The sequence below is a fragment of the Suncus etruscus genome, chromosome 11 (genome assembly GCF_024139225.1).
Source record: "Suncus etruscus isolate mSunEtr1 chromosome 11, mSunEtr1.pri.cur, whole genome shotgun sequence".
Lineage (NCBI taxonomy): Eukaryota > Metazoa > Chordata > Mammalia > Eulipotyphla > Soricidae > Suncus > Suncus etruscus.
The window spans coordinates 32850147-32858109 of record NC_064858.1 but is presented as its reverse complement, the minus strand read 5'-3'; positions in this window follow the sequence as shown (position 1 = coordinate 32858109).

Genomic DNA, 7963 nt, shown 5'->3' with positions numbered 1-7963 from the left:
AAATGTTCCCCTGAGCCCCATAAGAAATGATTCTTTTTGTGTTTGTTTGTTTTTGGCTCCACACTCGGTGATGCTCAGGAGTTACTCCTGGTTATGCACTCAGAAATCACACCTGGCTTGGGGGACCATATGAGATGCTTGGGATCGAACCCAGGTTCGTCCTGGATCAGCCACCTGCAAGGCAAACACCCTACCACTGGCCCAATAAATGATTCTTGAGTATAGAGCCAGGAGTAAGCCTTGAACACTGAGATTTGTGGTCCCAAAACAACAACAACAACAACAACAACAACAAAATGTGACTATTTTAAATCTAAAGTATTTTTAACTTATTCAATTACATTAGTATTTCCTACAAAAGATTTTTCCTTTTATTAGACCTTTCAAAAAAATCTGTTTGCGGTTGCCCCTGTGCCTTCTGTGATTTCTCTCAGGGTTCCCTGGACTGGAAGCTTGGCACTGCAGTCAGCCCCTTGACATCAAAACCACATTGACACTTTAGCATCCTCAATGATTTCAACCCTTCTGCCCCAGTGACTCTAAGTGTTGCCGGTTTTGATATCTTGCTTTAAATGCCTCCATAATTATCTTCTATGCAAATGGGATTATTAGATATTCATCTGCATTAACACTGAAATAGCATCTTAAAGACACAGAACTTGTTCAATTAACAGATTTTGAGAAGTATCAGTTTGCTAGAATATAAAGCAATTGTTCAGATCCTAGAAAATTGGAAATCTGAAGCTCCTTAAGAACAACGAGGAAACAAAGGAATTCACATGCTCTGGCAGCAAGGGGCTCTATTCCCAGCAAATCATAGAGCTCAAATAAAACACCAAGCCTCTTCATTGAGAAACTTAAATCAATGCTCTCTGCAATGACTATGGAAATAAGACAGTCATTGGAAGAACAATTCAACCACCTGAAAGATTAATTGGTCCAGACTATCAAAGCATCATTATAAACAAAATTGAAGGGGTTAAAATATAATAAGCTACAATAACAGAATTCAAAACGTGAATTTCTGAATTAAAAATGTGCCTATATCAGTCATACTGAAGACAAAATACTTGCCATTATCAATAGTAAAGAGACAAATAAAAAGAGAGAAATTGGTGAATGGAATAAAATATAATGTTTGTATATATAATAGCAAGAGTAATAACTTCAAATTCAAGTACCACCAGGAAAGAAAAAAAAAACGACAGAAGAAATAATTACTGAATACTTTTCGGATCTCTGGAGAGAGACACCTGAACAGATTCAAGAGCCCCATAGAACACCAAATAAAATAAAAATAATAAAATAAAAAATATAGCCATATATAAATAAATAAATAAATAAATAAATAAATAAATAATAAAAATATAAAACCCCAAACGAACCAAAACAAGGCTAAGATACATCGTAAGCAAAATGTTAAAAATCAAAAGACAAATAGAAACTACTTAAAGCAGGAAGAGAAAAGAACACACTCAAATATAAGGAAAATAGTATAAGGATAGGAACAAACCTTCCATATGATATCTTACAAGCTAAGAATGAGTGGCTTGTTTATTTAAAGAACTGAATGAATAAAACTTCCAGCGTAAGGTCCACTACCATGCATAGACTTGAGGGAGGCATATGAATATTTTCAGACAAACAAAAACATTTGTAACAATTAAACCAGTCCTCCAAGCATTACTGAAAGGATATCTATTAAAAAAAAAGAGCAGAATAGTGCAAAAACAACTAAACTCCACACATATACACATAAAGATTAAAACACATCCATATATATTAATCTCTGAATGGATTAAACTCTCATATAAAAAGGAACAGAGTTGCTGAATGGATTAGGAAAGAAAATCCATCTATCTGAGTCTTACAGGAAATACAGCTAAACCTAAATGATAAATACAGATTCAGAGTGAAAGGATAATAAATAATCATACAAACCAATGGAATAAAAAGTTGGGCAGTCATACTTAGATTAGACCAAATAGCATTAAAGATATAGAAGATAATTAGAGACAATGATGAGTACTACCTATTGGTTAAGGGAACAATAGATCAAGAAATACTATTATCAGCTGTACGCACCAAATGAATGCCTAGCAAAGTTGATGAAGTTTTCTGATAGCAAACGCATTCTAAAGAAACACAATGACGGAAACAGTAATGAGAGATTTCAACACTCCACTTTCATTACTAGACAGATCATTAATCTCTCTCAATGTCAATGAACTAAACTCCCCTATAAAAAGGCATACATTTATCCAGATAGAATATCAGTAAAGAGAGAGAAACTTAAATGTACAGCTAAAAAACAACTGGGATTATCAACATATATAGGGCTCTTTGTTTTCCCAAACAAGAATACACATTCTTCTCTAGAGCATATGGAATGTTCTCCAGGATGAATTGCATATTGGGGCATAAGGCAATCATATATAAATTTACAAATATAGAAATTGTACAAATTGGGCTCCCTGTGTGTGACACCAGGCGGGGAAAATCCGCGAAAGTACACCGGCCCAGTGGGGCTCAACTGTGAAAGACTGTGAGTGTGACCTGTCTATGTCTGTCTACTGTCCTCTTGCGTGAAACTCTTGCGAGTGGGGCAAAAAGAGCCTCCAGAAACCTCGCTCACCCAGACGCCATTTTCAGGGAGGGACTTCAGAGCATAAAAACCGGCTAAGCTTTGCAAAAGCTGGCTCCCTGTGTGTGACACCAGGCGGGGAAAATCCGCGAAAGTACACCGGCCCAGTGGGGCTCAACTGTGAAAGACTGTGAGTGTGACCTGTCTATGTCTGTCTACTGGCCTCTTGCGTGAAACTCTTGCGAGTGGGGCAAAAAGAGGCTCAGAGGAGCACGGCCGCTCCGCTTCGCTACGCGGCCGTGCACTCTTTCTAAGGAAAGAACTCCATTGCAACAAGAAGGAAAAATCACACTAAGAATGGCGCTATATCACAGAAGCAAACATTTCTCTCTGGACTGTCTTCTCTGTTGCATGCTCGGGCCTAAGATTTGACCCAGTGTGAGGCTTCATCCACGGAGGACTCCCCTCCCTTAGAGGCAAGTCAGCCCATCCAGAAAGGGAGGAGCCAGAGGAGTGTGCTGCCTACATCATATAGACAATGAATACCACCACAACACGTAGAAAAACCCACAATACAAGTGTGACAATGGGGAAACAACGCAGGCCAGCATCAGACATAGAGAATGAAGATGACAATTCTGAGGACCAGATAATGACTGAACAACTAATCAACCTCTCAGATAAGGACTTTAGACTAGCAATATGGAAGGTGCTCAACAGACTCCAAGAAACCATGGATCGAGTTGAACAGAACACTAATAAGAACCAAGAATATATGAAGGCAGAAATGACAAAACTCCAAACTGAAATAACATGTCAACTAACAGGACTGAAAAAGTCAGTAAACGAAGTGAATGACAAAATGGATAAGCTCTGGGACAGGGTATCAGAAGCTGAGAATAGACTTGGTGCTGTGGAAGATGAGATACATAACAATTCCATACAGCAGGAGAGATTGGACAAAAAACTTAAAGCAAATGAGCAGACAATGGAAAAATTAGTCAAAGAATGGGAACAGACGAAAATAGAAGTCTATGATAAGATCAACAGAAACAACTTAAGAATCATTGGAGTCCCAGAGACCCAGGAAGAAAATTTCCAGGAAGAATCAATGGTCAAGAACATCATTAAAGAGAAACTTCCAGAGCTAAAAAATATATGTGATCAAATCCTGCATGCCCGAAGAGTACCAACCAAAAGAGACCCCAGAAAAACCACCCCAAGACACATCCTAGTCACAATGACAAATCCCACAGATAGAGACAGAATTCTGAAAACAGCAAGATCAAAAGGGGAAATCATGTTCAAGCAAGCTTCCCTGAGATTTACAGCAGACCTGTCACCAGAAACACTCAATGCCAGAAAGCAGTGGTGGGATATTGTGACAAGACTGAATGAAATGAATGCTTCACCCAGAATACTATACCCAGCAAAACTCACTTTCCGGTTTGATGGAAAAATACATGGTTTCACAGACAAAAAACAGCTCAGAAACTTCACAGACACAAAACCAGTCTTAAGAGAAAAACTGAAAGACCTAATCTAAGACAAGACTACCCAAAAGACACACCAAATTTTGAAATAAAGATGGCGTTAAATCCCAGGACAATTCTTTCTCTCAACGTCAATGGACTAAATGCACCAGTTAAGAGACACAGAGTGGCTAAATGGATCAAAAAACTCAATCCAACCTTCTGCTGCCTACAAGAAACGCACCTGAATAGTCAGAACAAACATAGACTCAAAATAAAAGGCTGGAGAAAAATTATCCAAGCAAACAACACCCATAAAAAAGCTGGAGTGGCCATACTAATATCAGATAATGCAAACTTTATACTCAGGAAGGTTGTAAGGGACAAAGACGGACATTTTATATTAATCAAGGGGTACGTAGAGCAGGAAGAATTCACTCTCCTAAACATATATGCACCGAATGAGGGGCCAGCAAAATATTTAATACAACTGTTGACAAATCTGAAAAATAATATCAACAACAACACAATGATTGTGGGGGACCTTAACACGGCTTTGTCAACACTGGACAGGTCAACCAGACTGAAACCCAACAAGAATATACTAGACCTGAGGAGAGAAATGGAAGAAAGAGGCCTAGTGGATATATATAGGACACTCCATCCCCAGAAACCTGGATACACATTCTTCTCCAATGTACATGGGACATTCTCCAGGATAGACTACATGCTGGCACATAAAACATACCTCCATAAGATCAAGAGGATAGAAATTTTGCAGACTACCTTCGCTGACCACAAGGCTCTGAAATTATTTGTGAACTCCAAAGGGACTCAGAAGAAACACTTTAACACCTGGAAGTTAAACAGCCTCATGCTCAATAACCAGTGGGTCCGAGATGAAATCAAGGAGGAAATAAAAAGGTTCCTGGAAACAAATGACAATCAAGACACAAACTCTCAGAACTTATGGGACACAGCAAAAGCAGTACTGAGAGGAAAATTTATAGCTTTGCAAGCACACATCAGGAAGGAAGAAGGAGCTTACCTGAGTAGCTTAATGACACAGCTAATAGAACTAGAAAATGCTCAACAAAAGGACCCAAGAATAGGAAGACAGAAGGAAATAACAAAGCTGAGAGCAGAAATCAACGAAGTGGAAACTCAAAAAACAATCCGAAAGATCAACGAAAGCAGAAGTTGGTTCTTTGAAAAAATAAACAAGATTGATAGACCACTGGCAAACCTAACAAAGAAAGAGAGAGAGAGAAACTTGATAACTCGTATCAGGAATGAAAAAGGAGAGATCACTACTGATATGACAGAGATTCAAAGGGTAATCAGAAACTACTTTGAAAAACTCTACGCCACTAAAAATGAGAACCTGGAAGAAATGGATAAATTCTTGGACTCTTATAATCTTCCACGGTTGAAGGAAGAGGATGTAGCATATCTAAACACCCCCATCACCATTGATGAAATAAAAACAGTAATCAAATGTCTGCCGAAAAACAAAAGCCCAGGTCCAGATGGATTCACTAATGAATTCTATCAAACTTTCCAAGAGGAACTACTGCCAATCTTGGCAAGACTCTTTCATGAAATCGAACAAACAGAAACACTTCCAAATAGCTTTTATGAAGCCAACATCACCTTGTACCTAAACCAGACAGAGACGCTACCAAAAAAGAAAATTACAGACCAATATCACTGATGAATGCAGATGCAAAGATCCTCAACAAAACCCTGGCAAATAGGATTCAATGCCTCGTTAAGAAGATCATCCACTATGATCAAGTAGGTTTCATCCCAGGAATGCAAGGCTGGTTTAACATCCGTAAATCTATCAACATAATACACAACATCAATAACAAGAAAAATAAAAACCACATGATCATATCAATAGATGCAGAGAAAGCATTTGATAAGGTCCAACACCCATTCTTGATCAAAACTCTCAGCAAGATGGGAATGGAGGGAACCTTTCTCAATATAGTGAAGGCCATCTACCACAAGCCAGTGGCAAATATTATCCTCAATGGAGAAAAACTGAAAGCCTTCCCTCTAAATTCTGACACAAGACAAGGCTGTCCTCTCTCACCACTCCTATTCAACATAGCACTGGAAGTACTTGCTATAGCGATTAGGCAAGAAAAGGATATCAAGGGAATCCAGATAGGAAAGGAAGAAGTCAAGCTCTCACTGTTTGCAGATGACATGATATTCTACTTAGAAAACCCTAAAGACTCTATCAAAAAGCTTCTAGAAACTATACACTCATATAGCAAGGTGGCAGGCTACAAAATTAACACACAAAAATCAATGGCCTTTCTATATACCAATAGTAATAAGGATGAAATGGACATTAAGAAAACAACCCCATTCACAATAGTGCCACACAAACTCAAATATCTTGGAATCAACTTGACTAAATATGTGAAGGACCTATACAAAGAAAACTATAAAACTCTGCTCCAAGAAATAAGAGAGGACACACGGAAATGGAAACGCATACCCTGCTCATGGATTGGCAGGATTAACATCATCAAAATGTCAATACTCCCCAAGGCATTATACAGATTTAATGCCATCCCTCTAAAGATACCCATGACATTCTTCAAAGAAGTGGATCAGACACTTTTGAAATTCATTTGGAACAATAAACACCCTCGAATAGCTAAAGCAATCATTGGGAAAAAGAATATGGGAGGAATTACTTTCCCAACTTTAAACTGTACTACAAAGCAACAGTTATCAAAACAGCATGGTATTGGAATAAGGATAGGTCCTCAGATCAGTGGAATAGGCTTGAATACTCAGAAAATGTTCCCCAGAGATACAACCATCTAATTTTTGATAAAGGAGCAGGAAATCCTAAATGGAGCAGGGAAAGCCTCTTCAACAAGTGGTGTTGGCACAACTGGATAGCCACTTGCAAAAAATTAAACTTAGACCCCCAGCTAACATCATGTACAAAGGTAAAATCCAAATGGATTAAAGACCTCGATATCAGCCCCAAAACCATAAGATATATAGAACAGCACATAGGCAAAACACTCCAGGACATTACAGGCATCTTCAAGGAGGAAACTGCACTCTCCAAGCAAGTGAAAGCAGAGATTAACAGATGGGAATATATTAAGCTGAGAAGCTTCTGCACCTCAAAGGAAATAGTGCCCAGGATACAAGAGCCACCCACTGAGTGGGAGAAACTATTCACCCAATACCCATCAGATAAGGGGCTAATCTCCAAAATATACAAGGCACTGACAGAACTTTACAAGAAAAAAACATCTAACCCCATCAAAAAATGGGGAGAAGAAATGAACAGACACTTTGACAAAGAAGAAATACACATGGCCAAAAGACACATGAAAAAATGTTCCACATCACTAATCATCAGGGAGATGCAAATCAAAACAACGATGAGATACCACCTCACACCCCAGAGAATGGCACACATCACAAAGAATGAGAATAAACAGTGTTGGCGGGGATGTGGAGAGAAAGGAACTCTTATCCACTGCTGGTGGGAATGCTGTCTAGTTCAACCTTTATGGAAAGCGATATGGAGATTCCTCCAAAAACTGGAAATCGAGCTCCCATACGATCCAGCTATACCACTCCTAGGAATATACCCTAGGAACACAAAAATACAATACAAAAACCCCTTCCTTACACCTATATTCATTGCAGCTCTATTTACCATAGCAAGACTCTGGAAACAACCAAGATGCCCTTCAACAGACGAATGGCTAAAGAAACTGTGGTACATATACACAATGGAATATTATGCAGCTGTCAGGAGAGATGAAGTCATGAAATTTTCCTATACATGGATGTACATGGAATCTATTATGCTGAGTGAAATAAGTCAGAGAGAGAGAGAAAAACGCAGAATGGTCTC